Below are 22323 nucleotides of genomic sequence, written 5' to 3' on the forward strand. Positions count from 1 at the left end.
GCCAAGAGGAGGGGGGTTTCTGGGCAACTGGAAGCCCCCCTGCGTTTGCCTATGTTGTCTGTATTTATTAATTATATATTGTGTGCGCCTGTTTTATTTATGTCCTGCTTTCTATACTGCCCTGCTTTTCCACCCTGGGGGTAGGGGCATAGGTGATATCTTATCTAGGACTACAACTAAGTTACCTGACAAATTAAAAATAATAATTTATTATATAAATATGCATATTTATTCTAGGGTAGAATCAAGTTTGTTATTCAATTATGTCTAGTTAAACCACCAAGAGGGTATAAAGGACAAGAAAAGAAGGCCAATGATATTACTTTGTGCAGAGCTTTACAATAGAAGATTTATTTGATCAATTGAGAATAAAACAGTTTGAAAGCAGTATAGTATTAGTATATTGGTATAGTAAATTGACCTTCAGAATTGGCAGACTATACAGCTTATGTTTAAAGTGGGCTATAAAATCTGAGCAAATACCATTTAGAGGAAACAGGAAAAAGGTGCTGGGATGTCTTAGCAAAGTACAAAGCATTCCATTCAGAATGACACAAGTATTCAGCAAAGTCACAGCATCAATGGAGCCAACTGTGAGAAAGTCAGAGACATACTAGCAAATGGGTGTGGATCATTAGGTCAACCTGGAAAAGACTGACAGTTTCTAGGTTGACCCCAAAAGGTCAACATGCACAACATTGATATGGTAAAAAGGTTGATTTGGTCAAAATGTCGACATGGGAAAGGTTGACACAAGAAGGTCGACATGAGATTTTTCATGTTTTTTGGAGTTGTTTTCCTCATCACAGCATAGGGAACCCAAATTTATAGCTTTGCTGCCTATGCTTTGGGCAGGTTCCTATTCCCAATTGTAGTCCACGTGGATGGTAAAGTTTGAAAAAAAACCTTGAAGAAAAAAAAAAACAAAAAAATACTTATGTCAACCATATGATGTGTTGACCATTGCCATGTCGACCTTTTGCCTATGTTGGCCTTTTGACCATGTCAACCCTAACAAATTATACATTATAGTTCTGAAGCACAGACTGAGGGATATTCCAGTTACAGGTCAGCCTAATAAAACAATGCTTTGAACCTAGCATGACACAGGTCAGTGCTAAGACAGGGTTTCACATGCAGAAACCCAGTTTCTCTCTCATTGAAGCCCATTAGTGCAAGATAAAACTCTCTACTCATAATTTGAATTTGTCAGATGTTATCCATTAACTTAAAAGCAGCGATACATTATTCCATTATACTCAACTGCAACTCCTTCACATCTTAAGGACATCTCTTGTCATCCAGTATCTTATACAAGTCAAGCTGACACTGATATGCTGGGATTTAACTAACCCTGGCCCCTATATAAGAATTAACCAATCCCCATTATTTCTGGAAAACAAGTCTGTCAGCTGTCAGTCACTGCCTGCAAATATAGTTACAGAAATACATCTACTGTATATTTATGTAGCCCAGAAATACACATTCTCCCTGTATTTATTAGTGGCTTTACGTCTGTGTGCTTTAATAATAAAATATTTTTTAATTAATCATGTGCAATTGTTCCAATAGTTTTTCAAAGGCGGAACAAGAACCGTTATCCTAAAGTTATGAACACCAACAAATGTGAAATTCTCTCTCAGGTGTGAACTTGTCTCAGATGTAACAACTCTAGTTGACTGGATGAGTATCGTGGTCAGTGGCGTAACTTCATCCCAATTGCCCAGAGGCAAGATAAATCTTGGTGCCCCCTTCTCCTATGTCGACTCTTCGACTTTGTAAAATGAACGAAACGCCCATGACAACACTAAGAGCCCTTTAGTGAACGCCATACAATACTAACAGCATATCAGTCACTGCTTTACAATACTAAGAGTAGTTTTGTGACCGCCAGACAATACGGAGAGCATTTTCATGAACAACAGACAATATGGAGAGCATTTTAGTGATCACCATACAATACTAAAATCATTTTAGTGATTGCTATACAAATCTAACAGCATTTTAGTGACTGCTTTACAATACTAAGAGTAATTTTATGAGTGTCAGACAATAAAGAGAGTATTTTAGTGACCACCTGTCAGATCTGTAGTTTTGTCTGTCCCCGGAGGGGGCACTAGTGGGTCAGTGGTGGTGCGATGGAGAAACCGAGGAGACTGTATGAGATTCCTACGCATGTGCGCAATGATGTTTATTAAGTGCTCATGTATATGTACAGTAATTGAAGCAGATGATAACTTGAGAAAGATGGTACAAGAAATGCTGACAACGATGAATAAACAGTCACAGGTATTTAACTGGTCTGGAAACCAGTGCAGTAATTAGGCAATGAAATACAGGCGATGAACTAGTCTAGAAACTAGTATAGCAATCAGATGGCGATTACTCCTACAGTTGGTCTGAGAACCAGCAACGATACTCCACACAGTCAGTTTGTTATGCAAAGTCCACAACCAAGCAAGGTTAAGCAGGAGACAACTTGAAACATATATGGAGTGGTTGTATTAAGTGCCAGATGCCATAGCACAATGCTGAATGCAAGTTAACCATACACAGGTGAGGATAATGAATAGCACCTGAAGAAAGTCTCTTACTGCAAAAGGTGGAGGCTGACTGTAACTATGTTACTATTTTACAAGTTACTTCCTACCAGAAGTTTGTTATGGGGGTATATTTACTAAAGGGCAGGTTTTTAGAAATGTAAATGTTGCACAAAGCAACCAATCAGAGTCTACTTATCATTTATTTAGCACCTTCTAGAAGATAATAGATAGAATCTGATTGGTTGCTTGCTATGGGTAACACCTCCACTTCACGTACTTTTCATTTTTAACAACTGCACCTCTGAATTTTGACAACATACAGGGCCAGCAGCACCCCATATTTTACAGCATACAGCAGTATGCTTTTAATTTTTAACAACGGCACCCCTGAATTTTTACAACATACAGTGCCAGTGTCATGTTATTTGAACAGCAACGCCCCTATATTTTATAGCATACAGCAGTGTGCTTTTTATTTTTAACTGAACCCCTGAATTTTTACAACATACAGGGCCAGCAGCACCCCAATATTTTACAGCATACAGGAGCAGTGTGCTTTTAATTTTTAACAAATGCATCTCTGAATTTTTACAACATACAGGGCCAGCAGCCCTGTATGTTGTAAAAGTGATGTGTGGCTGTTTATAAGGGATCCAAAACCCGCAAGAATCTGACAGCGGGATGATGATGTTTTGCCTCGTTCTGGTTTCTGAGTCTGGCGGGAAGTCCCAAGTTGGACTCGGATCTGGGCTCGGGATGATATGTTCGGGGGGGGTTTGGTCCTCAGGGAACAGAACCCGCTCATCTCTACTACAGTCCAAATATTCTTTTCTGCAGGCAAAATCTTTTACTTAATTCCAGGTGAGACACTTTGGGCCTGACCTAAAGCCATACACAATGCCAAAGTTCACAGGGTTACACAATGCCAATGTTCACAGGGTTACACAATGCCAATGTTCACAGGGTTACACAATGCCAATGTTCACAGGGTTACACAATGCCAATGTACACAGGGATTCACCTTGCCAATATTCACAGTGTTGAGCAAATCTTTGCTAATGAGTAAGATCTCTAAAAACTCCATGTGTTACACAGTGTGTACACAAAAAGGTGCTGTTGTGAGTTAGACGTACAGTATCAGATATGCCAACCTCAGTTGACTGATCTCTGTGGCCCGAGTGCACCTCTTGGCCCATTTAATCTTCCCCATATTGTTACCTCAAGCCCTATTTGGTCCTTATTTCTTTGTAAGGATATCCTTTTGTCTATACCATGCATGTTTAAATTGCTCTACTGTCTTAGGGCCTAATTCAGACCTGATTAATGCTGTGCTTTTTCGCACAACAGCCAATCAGATCTGAACTGCGAATGCGCTGGCGCTGCAGTGCACCGGCGCATGCCAGACAGCTGATGGCCATCTCAGCCCAGTGATCACCTCTGTGGAGCCGTTAATTGGTATAGACGGCTAGCGGGGAAGACACACCCGCGGGTGTGTCTTCCCCGCTAGCCGTCTATACCAATTAACGGCTCCACACAGTGAATTTGCGGCTCCCTCTCCTTTGCGGCATTCGCACCAGTGGGCACTGCAGGATACACCGCCGAGGACGCTCGGCTCTGGACCAGCCCACACAAGGAGAGGTATCAACGCTGTGTTAAATATTGGGTTAACCCGTCTTTTGATGTTATGGGACATACATCCAACTGACCATTCCTTGCATCTCCAATATTTTGCCTACGGTCATTTTCCTGAGTATATTTGTCACTCACTACTCTGAATATCAGCTGAACTTCATATTATGTGTGGACTTTTAATTAGAGAACCAATATAACTGTTACTCCTTTTAAATGGATACATTTATCTGAGGTGTGCTTTTTTATAACATTTTAATGTTGCATTTTGATTATTAATCAATTACCTTACATTTATGGTTAATAAATTTATGGTATATACATCGGCTCTCATATTTTTTATTGTCCTATTCCCTGATATATTGCGCAGCTGATCCTTTTGTCCTTTATTGTTTCCCTTAAACACCCACATAGTGTTTTCAGCTGCGCACCTATCAGGGCAATTTGATCATTAGTTATTCGCTCTTGAGGCGCTGTGTAAGCAGTTTATTGTTTTTCAGTGATCACCTCTGCCTGATTGACAGGCAGAGGCGGTCGCTCGGCGGGAAAGGGCGGGCCGGCTGGGTTGGGCCGCCGATTTGGAGGCACGGTCCGGGCAACACAAGCGTGCCTGGACCGTGCGCAGGGCGGGCCACGGCAGCTGCGTGACATCACACGCAGCTGCTGCGACCCGGGATGCGACAAGTAGCTACCTGCCAGCGCGCAGGAGCTGCGCAGGTAGGGAGCTACTTGTCAAGTACAAAAGCATCGCCGCTGTGCAATGCTTTTGTACTCGTGTGTGTGTGTGGGGGTGGTAGGGCCTGACATGCGGGGTGGACTAGCCCTGTGCTGGGAGTCCACCCGCATGTCTGAGTAGCTGATCATAGCTGTGCTACGATCAGGTCTGAATTAGGCCCTTAGCCTTAGGCTATTCCACTTGTCCACTACAACGTCTGTGCAGATGTGGAGGGACTAATGAAACAGTAGTCTTGGGGGTCAAAATATAGATTAATTAAATAATTACACTGTACTAAAAATAATTTGTTTTAATTTGTTTCCTTTGTAAAAGTCATGTTTTACTAATTTGGGTCAAGAAAAACGAATATGACTTCAGAATGTTCTTATTAGCTCTAGTTTGTGTACTAAACTACTTGCACTGTATGTACTTAAATAATATACTAGTAGTCATAGTAAATAGAATTTTTAAAATAATCTGCTACATTTTTGTGTTACACCATAAATAACAGTTCTCTTTGCTTGTCACTTGTACTCCTATTCTTGGGCATCTCTTGTCACTGCCCAGTGTATAAAAGTGTTCCACCTACCCTGATATCTTTGTTCTACTACTGAAATGTCTTGGTGGAATCACCCACCAAAATTGTCTTTACTCTACCACAGTTGTAGGAAAAGAAGCCCAGATGATTGAAAGTGGATTTTGAGTGACACGTTGAGCCCAGGAATGTTTCTAGCCAATTTGGCTACCAGTGCAAACACAAAAAAATTAGCCCCTTCCTCCATTCCCCCCATAGTTATGGGGAACAAAATGTGCGCCCTCCAGAAAAAGGGGCATGGTCTAGCAGAAAATGGTCATGGCCTTGCTGAAATGGATGTGGTCTTGCAGGAAATTACTACCTTACACTATACTATGCCCCAAACAGTAATGCCCCTAGCACCATACATATATATATGTAATGGAGTCCGAGATAGATAGAGGTGCGGGATGCCGGCCATTCTCTGACATTTTTTAAAAGGACAATCATTTATTAGGCATTGTTTTGCTTGGCAAGTGATTGCCCCTTTAAAAAAAACATTGCCCAGCATCCTGCACCTCTGACGATCTCGGACTCCATTACATCCTGCATATAATGTCTGATTCAAAATGCTGTTTAGACTCCACTGTTGCGGCATGATTACTAGATGGGGTAGGAGGCAGAGAACAAATATAAGGACAAAGGGGCAGGCAGCAGAATAAAGAGACTTACAGTACGATATTGCTGATCAGCTGTGGCCATTCTGTGCATGCGTGATCTGGTGTAGCCAAGTTATGCAGGTGTATTGCACTAGTAGAAGCTGGGTCTGGGTCTGGGTGTGATACAGAAGATAGACATTAAAAAGATAGGCAGTCATTCGGTCTACACCATAGGGTTGATGGTCAAAAGGTCGACAGGGTCAAAAGGTAGACATATAAAAAAATGTGGGTGGTACTTTGCATTTTTAAATATATTTTACCCAAATTTGTTGACATGCGTCCCCTTGTCCGCTCGCCACGCTTTGAGCTCGGTGGCTCGCTTCGCTCACCACAAGGTTACTGATGGTAATAGTTTGTGACATGGATAGCAAATGCAGCAAAAGTTGAAAAAAAGTGAAAAAAACCCTAAAAAACATGTGTTGACCATATGTAGACCTTTTGATTGTCGACCTTTTGTCCTTGTCAACCATTTGACCCTGTCGACCTTTTGACTGTCGACCCTATGGTGTCGACCTTTTGACTGTCAACCTTTTAACTGTCTATCAACCACTTCCCACAAGGCTAACCATAAACCTAACCCATGGACTCAGGGGACAGTAGACCACCCCATGCATCCCGACTTACTGTAGGGGTCCATTTATCAACAAGTTTTAGCTATTTCATTGCATATGATAAATGTTGCTCGAGGCAATCAGTTCTTAACTGTCATTTTCAAACTCATTACAGTTAGGAGCTGATTGGCTGGAGCACCACTTATGCAACAAGGTTTAAATAGCTAAAACTCATTGATGAATTGGCCCCTTAATTCCTAAAGAAACTGGCAGGATGAGGATGGCAAATAAAAATAAAATAAAAAGAGTGTATTCATTTACAAATAATTCTTTTCACATAGTATTTGTCAGTGACCATTTATTTGTGAAATGTATAAAGTGATACCTATGTTATGCTGCATATACTACTACATTAAGCGGGAGATAAAAATGTTTGAAAAGTCAGTTGGGAGTCTGTTTTTTCCTATCTAATAGACAGGAAAAAACAGACACCCAACCGACTTTTCAAACATTTGAATTCCACCCTAAAAATGCTATTTTTTACTTTATTCTGTTATTAGAGTGAGTCTGACGTTTGAGCCACCCTAACCGTCCTTTGTAAGTTAGGTCTCCTCCCTTACAATGCCTCACTGCTGGTTTCCTTTTTCTCCCCAGCAGGTATGCTAGCAACACCAATGCAGGGAATTGTTTTTCCTGGTTACAAGAGTAAAATCATTCAGCTAGGCAGCTACAGGTAAGTTTACTATATACAGTATATTATATCTTACACAATCTTAAAATATTTATTTTATAAGGTAATGTATGTAAAATATCCATTGTCCAAATTGAACAAAAACTGAATTCTAAATTGGCAAGATTCCCTTTTACATGCAGTTACTTACAGTATGTGTAGTTTATGTTGCTGGGTTTTGAAGACAGCAAATGTGACACAGCTGAAAAATAATAATCACAATCCATAGTTTTGTAGCTCTCTCTACCCTGCAGTTATTGCATGTTTCTAAACTAATTGCAGTGCTTTTATCTGCAGAATGTATTTTTCATCAGTGTCCTGCATTACCCTGTCAGTTGTACTATGGCTATGAATTATCTTGTACCATGCAGGGCTTTAGTTAGACAGGAATCGAAAAGAAAATCTGGTTCTCTATTAAGGTGGTGATTAAAAATGACGGTGTCTAATTTTCAGGTTGATTTATCAAAAAAAGTCCCCATACAGTAGCTGCTGAGAGACGTTCATCTCCCAGGTGACGCTGGCCAGCAACTGTAATGTACCTCTCACCAGGCCAGTCATTCATTTGTCAATCAGACCTTCGTGGCTCCCACATTTACACTGGAACTGGAAGCTGCATGTTAAGTTGTTTGCATAGCAGTGATAATGCAGTGTTATTAATGCACCTCCAGAGCTGTAGAGTGGGGCTGTGTCCAGGCACTGTAGGGGGCGTGGCCTAATTTGGGTGATGTGACCTCACTTCTGTACCAAAATATAAAAAAAATATGGTATGCACCATGCTGCATGGGGGGAATCAGTCTGATTACTCTGCCCCCAAGCTGCACCATGATTGACATTCTGCAGCCATTTGGGGGTGGGGAGCTGGCAACGGGGACCGTTTTACAAAAAGCCCTGTTTTGTAGGCGTGCTGAGCCCGGAGTCTGCATCTTCCGATGTAGATTTCCTGGCCTGGGCAGTCATGCTGAGCAAGCTTAGGAGCTTAAGGTTACTCAGTTATGCGATGACTGCAACCACTGATGGTCATGATTGTGATTGGATGCTGCATCTTTGGATGAGCTCTCGGATCTGTGATGCCGGAAGGAGGCGTCTTTTTTTCTTCATTAGCACATTTTTTTTGCATTACTGTTGCAATGGAAATAGCATCCACCACTGAATCCGGCCCAATGATATTAAGTACAAAATAAGAAAGATAGACCACAGCATCTTTGAAAAACACGCCATAGTAAATGTATCCTCAAGACACTTAAAATAATAATACTGTACATCCTAACCCCACATTCCCTAGTCCTTCCCCACAATCCTCTAAAGCAGTGATTTTTAACCTTTTTCAACTCGCGGCAACACCGCTAAGATTTTTAAATTGCTAAGGCACACCATCAGTGCGCTATGGGAAAAAAACCACATTGGCCCCCACAGTAATTAAACAGACGGGATGCCGCTGTCGGTATGCTGGCAGCCAACATCCCGTTTGTCTGTAAAACATATCTATTCCTTAATATTGCCGCACACTGTTCCCCTAGTAATTCCACCACACACTGTCCCCTCAGTAATTCCACTCACTGCCCCCAATAATAATTGCTGCTGTCCCCATCCCTCCATCCCCCTCCTCTCCCCCTCCCCCAATAAATTAAATGGATGGAGGAGCTGCAGTGGACGGACGGGCACTCCAGGCAGGAATGCAACGTGGCGTAGCCACTGGGTGGGCAAGTACGCCATGTCTCATTCTAGGCAGGAATGAGACATGGCGTGCATGACCTATGAGTCATGCACGCGGAAGTGCACACTGCACAGCGTTGCCCGAGCCAGCTATTGATTGAGGCGGGCGGCGGGTCTCTGGCTGGCAGGCGGCAACGGATCTGTCTGTTGGGCAGCGGCGAGGAGCATTTCTGGCTGGCAGTGGCACACCTAGAGACTGCTCATGGCACACTAGTGTGCCGCGGCACAGCGGTTGAAAATAGCTGCTCTAAAGGAACAACAGGAAAGCAACTAAATATACAATCTACCAAGACTCATAATTACTTGAGAAATGAGTTGAACCATATTGTTTGTTATCATTCTATAAAGCTCAGTATCACCTCTCAGAAAGGTCAACATGGCAGCTCCCAGCCACCTGACAGCGTATAAATTATAGTATAAATATTAATTGCTCATACAGTAGTAGCCTCAGTGAGGTACTGTAGTTTTAAAGCAAACATGGCTTTCATTTTCTTATCTTCTCACTTTGTAATCAAGTTCCAGCAGATTGTGTAAGGTGAGCAGAATATTTGCTTTCTTAAAGATTTAAGAAAAAAGTTTTCTCAGATAACATTTCATAAGAACTAAGAAATATACCACATAAGAATCATACTTCTTATTGTGGTCTGGAGGGCCACATGCTTTTTTTTTTTTGTAGTGATACTACAGGTTCCATAAAAGAATGCTACAATTGCAATTGTAGCATTCTTTCAATATTGATGTTTTCTTAAACAGACCTCTAAACTAACAATTTCTAGAATGGTGCATATCTCTCCTACACACGGAGAGATTTGTGTTTAAAATCTAAGCAATCTGACTAGATCGCTTAGATTTCAAGCAGGGATCTGTCGTGCATATGCCCCCCAGCGATTGCAATGCGCGGCTCCGCGCATCGCTATCGTCGGTGCAAGATTAAGCCGCCCAGTGTGTATGCCCAAACGATGAGCGGTCAGCGCTCATGCGCGCTCCCGCTTCATTGCCATCGGCCGCCGTTCATCTACTGGTATTACCAGTAGATGAACGGCGGGGTGAGCGGCTTTCCATAACGTCCTGCTATGGAAAGCCGTACACCCCTGCTGACATCGCTGAGCAGAGGGGAAAAACGCTCAGTGTGTATGCACTGAGCGCTTTTCAGCCCAGCGATGTCAGTGATCATTGCTGTTTATACATGCTGAGCTAAATCGCCCAGTGTGTGTGTATGCACCTTTACAGTAGACACTTTAACTATGACCTAGCTGAAAGCTATACTTACTAATCTAATGATCAACATGAAATAGGTAATCCAATTTTATTCAACTGAAATAATGTTGTGTTACTTGTTCAAATTGTTTATTAGTTTGTACAGAAACCAGTTCATGGTCGCGTACTGTATGTTAAACAACATTTAGGTTGAAAAAAAATATATTTTTTTATTAAAGTATAATCACAAACCTGTCAAACTGCATTATATGGCACAGTAATCTATTGCTTTATAGTAAATGCTGTAACAGATTCTATGCAATTTAGAAAAAAGTCACTGTTACATATGTTACATACGTATCATATGGAAGGATGCAGTATGGTAAAAAATTTGGTCAAACCTCAGAAAATTAAATTTTCTGAGATTGGACCACATTCCCCATATGCTAAATTGCCAATATTCAACAATGTAATACAAGAACATATGTTCCCGATTTAGTGGCATTTAGGCATGCACTACTGTTTGTATCATGCTGCCACCAAGTGAATACAACCAAAACCCATCTGTGCAATAACATCTATTAGTTGGACTGAGGCATAATGCAAAGTGCTTGCTCAGTGCTAAACAGAAACTGCTTATAGAATCTGTTAAATCTAATTAATTTACTCTATGGGGATTTTACCACTTCCACAATCCAATGATATTTCTCTTGGGACTAGTTGTACTGTTTCCTTCTGTTTGGGAAGAAAAAAAAAGTCAGCAGCATAGAAATGAGAGATGCAAACAAAAACAATATTATTTAATACCAATACATCTTTTCTCTTTTATCCCTAATTAGAGGTTGATAAGCGTTCACACTTCAGCAGTTGCTTAACTACATGTTCCATAGGGGGTCATTCCGACCCGATCGCATGCTGCAGTTGTTCGCAGAGCAGCGATTGGGTCGGAACTGCGCATGCGCCGTCACCGCAGTGCGCCGACACCGCAGTGCACCGACACCGCAGTGCGCCGACGCTTGCCAGACGGCCAAAGGCCGTCGTTACCTAGCGATCACCTCTGCCTGATTGACAGGCAGTGGTGGTCGTTGGGCGGGAGGAGGCAACACGGTGGCATTTGGCCGCCGTTTTCGGACCATGCGAGGGGCGGGCCACAGCGGCTGTGTGACGTCACACACAGCCGCTGCGACCCGGGGCAGCGATGACTAACTCCTAGCCAGCCGCAGGAGCTGCACTGGCCGGGAGTTACTCTTCAAGGGGGTCATTCCGAGTTAAGTTAGCACAGCTACGATCATCTTTCCAGACATGCGGGGGGACACCCAGCACAGGGCTAGTCCCAGTGGCGTAACTACTGCCCCCGCAGTCCTCGCGGTGGCTTGGGGGCGAGGGCTGCGGGGGCGCCACTGATTTACAGCAGACTGACATGCGGACGAGCGTCCGCATGTCAGTCTGCTTTCTCCTTCCCTCCGCCGCTTGTTGGAGGGACACGGAGGGTACAGCCTCTCCTGTGTCCCTCCTGCTGCATCATCTCCGGCGGCCGCGGGTCTGATAGGGAGAAGTGCCGTCCGTGAGCTCTAATTGGCTCACGAACCGGCACTTCCCCCTATTAGACCCACGGCCGCCGGAGATGATGCAGCAGGAGGGACACAGGAGAGGCTGTACCCTCCGTGTCCCTCCAAAAAGCGGCGGCGGCGGCGGCGGGGGGGGGGGGGGGATGATATCTGGCACTGGGGGGAATATCTGGCACTGGGGGGAATAACTGGCAGGGGAGGGATATCTGGCACTGGGGGCATATATGGCACTGGGGGGGGGATATCTGGCACTGGGGCATTATCTGGCACTGGGGGGGAATATCTGGCGGGGGGGTGGATGTCTGGCACTGGGGGGAATAACTGGCAGGGGGGGGGATATCTGGCACTGGGGCATTATCTGGCACTGGGGGGGAATAACTGGCAGGGGGGGGATATCTGGAACTGGGGCATTATCTGGCACTGGGGGCATATATGGCACTGAGGGGGAATATCTGGCAGGGGGGGGATATCTGGCACTGGGGCATTATCTGGCACTGGGGGCATATATGACACTGGGGGGGAATAACTGGCAGGGGGGGGATACCGGGCACTGGGGCATTATCTGGCATTGGGGGCATATATGACACTGGGGGGGAATAACTGGCAGGGGGGGGGGATATCTGGCACTGGGGCATTATCTGGCACTGGGGGCATATATGGCACTGGGGGGAATATCTGGCACTGGGGCATTATCTGGCACTGGGGGGGAATATCTGGCACTAGGGGCATATATGGCACTGGAGGGGGGGAATATCTGGCACCGGGGGCATATATGGCACTGGGGGGGATATCTGGCACTGGGGGCATATATGGTACTGGGGGGGGCATATCTGGCACTGGGGGCATATTTGGCACTGGGGGGGAATATATGGCACTGGGGGCATATTTGGCACTGGGGGGGAATATATGGCACTGGGGGCATATCTGGCACTGGGGGCATATGTGGCACTGGGGGGGAATATCTGGCACTGGGGGCATATGTGGCACTGGGGGGGTATATGTGTACCTGGCACATGGGGGGGGGGCTATATTTGGCACTGGGGCATGTGAGTACCTGGCACCATGGGGGAATATCTGGCACTGGGGACATATGTGGCACTGGGAGCACAGCCCTAGCAACGAGCATGACACACAGTGCATGAAACACCTGGCAACGAGCATGACACACAGTGCATGAAACACCTGGCAACGAGCATGACACCCAGTGCATGAAACCCCTGGCAACGAGCATGACACCCTGAGCATGAAAACCCCTGGCACCGTGCATGGAACCAAGAGCATGAAACCCCTGGCAACGAGCATGACACCCAGTGCATGAAACCCCTGACAACGAGCAGGTAATTGAAAAGTAATTAGAAGCCTTACTGTAGGACTTAATGTGTAATGGGCATTACGGTGTGTGGCATAATGTATCACGGACATTGCGGTGTGTGTCATAATGTGTCACAGGCATTACGGTGTATGGTATACTATATCGCGGGCATTGTGATATGTGGTATAATGTCTCAGGGTCATTGCAGTGTGTGGCATAATGTATCACGGACATTGCGGTGTGTGTCATAATGTGTCAGGCATTACGGTGTGTGGTATACTATATCACGAGCATTGTGGTATGTGGTATAATGTCTCAGGGTCATTGCAGTGTGGCATAATACATAATGGGCATTGCGGTGTGTGGCATAGGGTGTAACGGGCAGGGCATTGCGGTATGTGTCACAGGCATTACGGTGTATGGTATACTATATCACGGGCATTGTGGTATAATGTATCACGGACATTGCGGTGTGTGTCATAATGTGTCACAGACATTGTATGTGCTAAAATGTATCAGGGGCATTGCAGTGTGTAGCATAATGTATAACGGGCATTGCGATTCCTGTCATAATGTGTCACAGGCATTACGGTGTGTGGCATAATGTGTCACGGGCATTACGGTGTGTGGCATAATGTGTCGGGGGCATTACAGTGTATGCATATTGTGTCGTGCATTATTGCGTGTGGAATAATGTCTAAGGGCATTGCAGTATGTGGCATAATGTATACTGGGCATTACTATAATGAGGAAAAATGACAAATAATGTAAGGGGCATGAATCAGGATTATTTTTCTTTCCTGTGGTGGCCATCGTATGGGCGTGCAGGTTGCAGAACTGGGGTATAAGGTAGTCTTTTCCTGCAATGCCACGCCCCTTTATGCGAAACCACGCCCATTCCAACGAAACCACACCCCTTATTTTGACACGCGCGCCTTCGGCGCGCGCATATTTATCCCTTTCTTGCTCCCAATTATGTAGCATGAAGGAGGGGGGGGGGGGGGGGGGGGCGCCGAAGAATTTTTTGGCTTGGGGGAGAAAAATTTCTAGTTACGCCACTGGCTAGTCCGCCCCGCATGTCAGTCCGCCCCCGCACAAGTACAAAAGCATCGCACACCGGCGATGCTTTTGTACTTAAAGTGTAACTCCCAGCCAGCGCAGCTCCTGCGGCTGGCCGTGAGTTACTCTCCGCTGCCCCGGATCGCAGCAGCTGCGTGTGACGCCTGCATTGGCCAGACCGCACCTCAAAAATGGCGGCTAAATCCCGCCGTGCCGCCCCCTCCCTCCCGCCGAACGCCTTGCCTGTCAATTAGGCAGGGGTGATCGCTAGGTAACGGCGGCCTTCAGCTGTCTGGCATGCGTCGTTACGACCCAATCGCTGTGCTGCGAACTGCATCATGCGATCGGGTCAGAATGACCCCCAAGTACAAAAGCATCGCTGCTGTGCAATGCTTTCGTACTTGTGCGCAGGGGGGGGGAGGCGGACTGACATGCGGGGCAGACTAGCCCTGTGCTGGGCGTCCCCCCGCATGTCTGGGAAGATGATCGTAGCTGTGATAAATTTAGCACAGCTATGATCATCCCGGAATGACCCCCATAGTGTTTCACCAATGGTGACCTACATCTTTCAGGCTAAGTAACTAAGCTGAAATAATAAAGTTGTCCCCTTCCCTCTTATAAAGATTCAGATTGGCTATTTTATGGACTGAAATACTTCAATATTAATATAAGTATAAACTATAAAGCCTACAAATTCACCAATACCTTATAAATATATCAGGCAGCACCACCGTGATATCACTGAATCCTAGGGATTGAGTCTGCATTCTAGATGTGATCTAGTGGTAGTGCATGGTGCATTCTGAACAACAAGAAGCAACCTCTCCTGAGTTTTGCAGTATTGCATACCTCCCAACATTTCTGATAGGGTATAAAGGATAGTTGCATGGCGAAGCACGGCCCGATTTTGAAAAGGGGGCTTGGGCTATGGAAAGGGGGTGTGGCTTTGTTGGAGTGTTGCGATCGCAAGCCACACACCCGTTTTCATCCCCAGTCTCCAGTGAATAGATGCTGCGCGCCTGCACACAGCGTCTATTCACCGCTGATGTTACGGGAGCCACCCAACTGCCCCGCCCCACCACCACGGGACACTGCGGCCCAGGGGTGGGACAGGTGGACAGTCCCGCGAAAATCGGGACAGTTGGTAGGTATGGTATTGCTGTTTATCACCTGGCAATACAGGGTCTTTGGAGGCTGAGTATGACTTGCATGCTGGCATAACCAGTGCTTAATGTGGTCCTAAAGAGTTGGTGGAACTCACATTCCCCACCCCCTACCCCCGGTCCAGTGGCGTAACTACTGCCCCCGCAGTCCTCGCGGTGGCTTGGGGGCGAGGGGCTGCGGGGGCGCCACTGACTTAGTACAGATTGACATGCGGACGAGCGTCCGCATGTCAATCTGCGGTCTCTTCCCTCCGCTGCTGTGTTGGAGGGACACGGAGGGCACAGCGCGCGCCTTTCCAGTGTCCCTCCTGGCTCTCCGGCCAGTCTAATAAAGGAAGTGCCGTTCGTGAGCTCTGATTGGCTCACAAACCGGCACTTCCTTTATTAGACCCGCAGGAGAGCCAGGAAGGACACGGGAGAGGCGCGCGCTGTGCCCTCTGTTTCCCTCCAACACAAAGGAGCGGCGGGCAGCGGGGGACGGGGGGATAGGGGAGCAGGCACTGTGGGGGAATATCTGGCACAGGGGGCATGTACCTGGCGGCACTGTGGGGGAATATCTGGCACTGTGTGGAGGAATATCTGGCACTGGGGGCATATACCTGGCACTGTGGGGCAATATCTGGCACTGGGGGGAGCAGGCACTGAGGGGGCTTATGTGACACTGTGGGGGAATATCTGGCACTGGGGGCATATACCTGGCACTGTGGGGGAATATCTGGCACTGGGGGGAGCAGGCACTGAGGAGGCATATGTGGCACTGTGGGGAATATCTGGCACTGGGGGCAAATACCTGGCACTGTGGGGGAATATCTGGCACTGGGGGGAGCAGGCACTGAGGGGGCATATGTGGCACTGTGGGGGAATATCTGGCACTGGGGGCATATACCTGGCACTGTGGGTGAATATCTGGCAATGGGGGCATATGTGGCACTGGGGGGGTATATTTGGCACTGGGGGCATGTACCTGGCACTGTGGGGGAATATCTGGCACTGGGGGCATATGTGGCACTGGGAGCACGGCCCTACCAACAAGCACTACCCCCTAGCAACGAGCATGACACCCAGTGCATGAAACCCCTGGCAACGAGCATGACACCCTGAGCATGAAAATCCCTGGCACCATGCATGGAACCAAGAGCATGAAACCCCTGGCAACGAACAGGTAATTTAAAAGTAATTAGAAGCCTTACTGTAGAACTTAATGTGTAATGGGCATTGCAGTGTGTGGCATAATGTATCACGGACATTGCGGTGTGTGTCATAATGTGTCAGGCATTACGGTGTGTTGTATACTATATCACGAGCATTGTGGTATGTGGTATAATGTCTCAGGGTCATTGCGGTGTGTGTCATAATGTGTCACAGACATTGTATGTGCTATAATGTATCAGTGTGTAGCATAATGTATAACGGGCATTGCGATTCCTGTCATAATGTGTCACAGGCATTACGGTGTGTGGCATAATGTGTCGGGGGCATTACAGTGTGTGCATATTGTGTCATGTGCATTATTGTGTGTGGCATAATGTCTAAGGGCCATTGCAGTATGTGGCATAATGTATACTGGGCATTACTATAAGGAGGAAAAATGACAAATAATGTAAGGGGCATGAATCAGGATTATTTTTCTTTCCTGTGGTGGCCAACGTCTGGGCGTGCAGGTTGCAAAACTGGGGTATAAGGTAGTCTTTTCCTGCAATGCCACGCCCCTTTATGCGAAGTCACGCCCATTTCAACAAAGCCACACACCCTTTTTGGCTTGGGGGAGAAAAATTTCTAGTTACGCCACTGCCCGGTGCCTATGTAATCAAAGGAATAGCATGCACCACAAATGCACACCGCAAAAAAGGGCATGGTCTTAAAAATAAAGGGGCATGGTCATGCAATAGTATCACCAATTCAAATTACGCTGCACAGTAGCACAATCTTCTTCACATTACACCACATAGTAGTGTCCCTTATTCATGTTATGCCATACATTAATGCCCATTATACACATAGGCCACAGTAGTAGCACCCCTAATACACATAATGCCCACAGAAGTAATGCCACTTATTCAATGCCCACAGTAGTAGTGCCCCTTATGCAATGCCCACTGTAGTGTAGTGCCCATAGTGGTAGTGCATCTTATGTAGAGCCCATAGTAGATTCCCTCATGTAGTACTGCCCCAGTAGTTATGCCCACAGTAGTTATACCCCCAGTAGTTATGCACACTGTAGTAATGCCGCCATAGTTATGCCCCCATGTTGTATTGTCCCAGTAGTTATGCACCCAGTAGTTATGCCCCCTGTAGTTATGCCCCCCATGTAGTTATGTCTGCTGTAGTTAAGTTCCCAGTTGCTGTGGGTCTTTGCTATACCACTGGCATCATGTCGTCTATCCCATAGTGCACACTGCCAGAGCCAAAAGCTGGAGCACAGGAGAGAGCTCCTGCTTCTAGCTACTACTGTTTGGAAGGAGCCGGGTGCTCGTTTGTAACAAAATCTCCCTGTGCGACGGCTGACATTTTGGGTTAGGTGAGCCAGAGGATGCGGAACTGGTTCCGTCTCCAAATGGAACTGACAGAATGCAGTTCCACCCCGTTCCGGCTCACTTTAACCCCTGGGCATAACCTTTGCTATGCTGGTGTAAATGCCTGAAACAAGTACTGGAGGCTGCACAAAAGCATGTTGTGCTTTCTCTCCAGTTTGCGTGGGTCCTTGCTATACCACTGATTGCCCCCCCCTTCCCCACCACCACCTCCCATTAAACTTGATTAGTACAGCTAGGATGACTAAACAGTAGAGGGGCAGACGTTACCACTACCATACAGCAGTTAATTAATTAAGTATCTAATTCGCCTGAGAAATTCAGTATTACTTTTGTGCTAGGGCATAAAACAGGTGTCCCCGCGATTCCAAACACTGCTATTATGTAGCAGTGACACCACTGCTGATCCATCCAATTGCACATACGTGACGTGAGTTCATGCATTCACATGGTCCCCGAGAACGCAGTATTGAGGCAGCGGAGGAAACCACTTGTATCCTTCTTGGCAACCCCAAACCTCCTTCCTATAGGAATGGGTGGATCTCTGGGAACCAACTCTATCTTTCCAATTTTTGGAGATTGAAAAATACTAGGCGGCCCCTAATAATGAATGAACCTTTTGTATGTTGCAAGTGTAACGGGCCCATAAAGGTTGATGAATATTACCGTATAACAATTCTGTACAATATGGCACATACATGAGGTACAGTAACATAACAATGGGAGAGAGGCTTTGTTGGCGACCTTTGTCATATACTGTACTTTTTACTCTACACCTGAATCTTACGCATGCCCAACTGCCTGCTGTGGTAGAAGGTTAGTCCTGGTGTAACCATGCATTTCGTCATACAAAAAGAGAGAAAGAGCACATCTGCACACTTGTGTAACTAGAACAAAATCTTGTATATAGAAAGAACTATAACATCCCCAATATTCTTGTGTCTAAACTTGACCTTTTGCCTCTCTGGGGGTGCGACCCTATTATAACCAAACTATGGAACAATGCAATAGGAGAACTAGAAGACGGTTATTTAGTTGGGTGCACAAAATGAATTTATTAGATTAATCAGTATCATAAAACATAGCTTTTATTGCTCACTTTAATATAAGGGTGGTCCTCTTAAGTAGGACACATACAGCAAAATATAGAGGTTAAAATTTGACACATACAAACAGATAAGTGATAAAGAATGAAATATTGTGAAAAAAAATTCTTAAAAAGAGGCAAAACCGCAATTACTCCTGCAGTTGTATATTTTAACTTGTGAAATCCGAGCCAAATAATTCTTTGAGGGTTATTTTTAATGCATGCCTCAAGGTACCTATAAAGTAATGTCACAAATGAAGTAATCCTTATGTAACTGGTTTAGTTACAGGGTATTATTTTAATCCTCATAGGGACAGTAGCCGGCCAATAGGTATTTAACCTCTATCGTAGCTCAATCCTTATAGGGGTATAAATATCTGTGCATCAGTCGTATTTAGCAGTTATCATGCTGTGCACAGACTACATAGAGCATAATTGGTCCAAATAATACCTTGAATTATTCCTTATTCATCATAGAAAAATATAAGGGTGTGTCGTGTTTGTATTGGTATTGTCATAAACCCTTACTGCAATAATAGGTAGATCAAAAAAGTGCAGAAATTAGTTCATATACTTCATGATATCACTTATTGCTCCTGTGCTTATATCAGAATTAATCAGGTAGATATCTTGTATTGCACTTGTTTGACACAGTTCCTTATAGGGGTATTAATACTTTAAAATATATCATGAGCTGTGCTCACTTTTAATCAGGGCAAACCAGGAGGATATAGGATTTAATTCATATACATGATGATGTTAAGTACTCCTCCTGTATTTATTCCGAAATAAAATACAATAGAACTGTGTTTCGTGTGTTTGCTATTGAATAGTATTCAGATGGGTTGACTTTTACCAGAAGAGAATATTTTGTTTCTCTTTGACCTTATACTTTTATTGGAAAAGGAGCAACAATTGTTGCAATGAAGGCTCATGAAGAGGACTGCAAGGTCTACAATGTATTATTTTAACATAGCTCGTACAGATATCTCTTAAAGTTGATCACACCTAACTATGTGGAAAGATAGTTAAAAAGTGGACCTTTATATATGTTCATAAACTTATAGTAGGATCTTATCTTGTCCGGCTACGGTTGAATGTCATCACCATTATGTTATTATGTGGGTTTAACCCTAGGAATTCCCTTTGCAATAACTATGATGTCCTGCACTGACTTTAACCGTTCTTATTAGCAGTCTACTGTCTCTATCCTGTCTGCCGTGATTGTACTAATGACCGTGCAGTTACTGAATAGCGGGGTGTAGAAATATTTACACAGCATACAACATCACATTGGATCAGCAATAAATTTATGCCGATGGATATAGGTTGCTTGTATGGGTTTAAACCTGGGTATTTCTCCTACATTTAACTGTGACTCTTACAAACAGGCTGCTATCTTGCTGTCTCTGATAGTAGCAATATAGGTACCTATTACATTTGTTTAAATATCTTATACATATTACAACATTGCATTAATATATATGGAGTGCGGTATGCCTCTGAAACGCCGAAGTGCACGTTTCGCTGTACGGGAGCAGCTTTAACGAGGCTGAACCCAATTGTCTCCCACCGCCGTTATTTGAAAGGTGAGTATCACCAATCCCTGCAGCGTAAACGGTCATGTGCTTTTTTTCACAACCAATCCTAATGTTGGCCCGTCTGACCGGAGTGTGATTACGGGACCCTCCGCTAGCGTCACAGACTGACGTAAGTATGGAGTGATGCTCCGATCACGTGTTCCTGTGTTACGTAGCTCCGATCACGTGATCGGAGCCACGCAACTGGTCGTACTGTAAATATCTTAATTGATAAATTAAATACTTAAAGGTTTTCTGGGTAAGTATTGTGTTCCACAGAACATATGTCTACATTAAGTTGGAAAAATATTTAAATTCCGATCAAACATAAAATGAAATAAATGAAATCTTTTTTTTATAATAATAGTTGCAGTGTAATTGATTTAAATACGTAAAAAAATATAAAGATTCTGATTGGAAAGTATGAAGTCAAACCAAACCTCAATATTATGCACCCTAATGCTCATATCATACAGATTCTAATAGAGAGTGGTGGATGTTGGTGTTCACTTCTTATACTATAAATGTGTTATGGGGAGTTGCACAAAATGGATGTTGTGGATAGTCTGTTGTGTCCCGAACGTCATTGAATTGACGCTAAGGGTCACTCACTCCAGATCGATCCCATGTACTGGGACAGAAGTTATTGACTGTGTGTGTTATAAATAATTGGGAAATTGTGAGATATTGTGGAATCTTATTAAGATATACAAAAAAAAAAACTAATCCTACCATATACACTATAATGGTAAACAATAAACAGGTTATAAGTAGAGATGAGCGGGTTCAGTTCCTCTGAATCCGAACCCGCCCGAACTTCAGGTTTTTTACACGGGTCCGAGCAGGCTCGGATCTTCCCGCCTTGCTCGGCTAACCCGAGCGCGCCCGAACGTCATCATCACGCTGTCGGATTCTCGCGAGGCTCGGATTCTATCGCGAGACTCGGATTCTATATAAGGAGCCGCGCGTCGCCGCCATTTTCACACGTGCATTGAGAATCATAGGGAGAGGACGTGGCTGGCGTCCTCTCCGTTTAGAGAAGAGAGAGACACAGTATTTTCGGGGAGCATTATTAGGAGGAGTACTACTGTATACTACTATACTACTTGCTGAAGTGATATTTATAGATTAGATAGTGTGACTGTAAGTGTATTATCTGACTTGTGGGGGAGACACTGACAGTGGGGAGCAGTTAGAGTCTGAGAGCAGGACTCAGGAGTACATATAACGTACAGTGCACACTTTTGCTGCCAGAGTCAGTGCCACACTGCCATTGTTGTGACCACACTGACCACCAGTATAATAATATATTTTGTGATTGTCTGCTTAGGCCTCGGAGTACTAGTTGCAAGTTGCAACGTGACCTGTCCTGAAGTGACCACCAGTTTAATAATCAATGACCACCAGTTTAATATATATATATATATATATATATATAATTGTATATAATATATATATATATATATATATATATATATAATATTGTATACCACCTACCCGTGGTTTTTTTTTTTCATTCTTCTTTATACATACTACTATAGTAGCTTACTGTAGCAGTCTGCGGTGCTGTGCTGACCTGACAGTGTCCAGCAGGTCCGTCATCAGTCATTACATAATAAATATATATAGTACCTGTCCGGCTGCAGTACTAGTAATATTATATTGATTTCATCTCATTATCAATAATTTATCCTCCAGTCTAGACTCTATAT

The 22323-nt window shown here is 44.6% G+C and overlaps 1 protein-coding gene across 1 annotated transcript in view; it reads left to right on the top strand.

The window, feature by feature from the left end:
• Positions 1-7325: 7325 nt before the first annotated feature.
• The window catches only part of LOC134957703 (uncharacterized), a 685812-nt gene continuing 670814 nt past the window's right edge, over positions 7326-22323 (top strand). The window contains exon 1 of the mRNA XM_063939838.1: positions 7326-7404. The gene's annotated coding sequence lies outside the window, so the exon portion shown is untranslated. The remainder of the gene's footprint in view (positions 7405-22323) is intronic.

This window comes from Pseudophryne corroboree, chromosome 1 (assembly GCF_028390025.1).
Source record: "Pseudophryne corroboree isolate aPseCor3 chromosome 1, aPseCor3.hap2, whole genome shotgun sequence".
NCBI lineage: Eukaryota > Metazoa > Chordata > Amphibia > Anura > Myobatrachidae > Pseudophryne > Pseudophryne corroboree.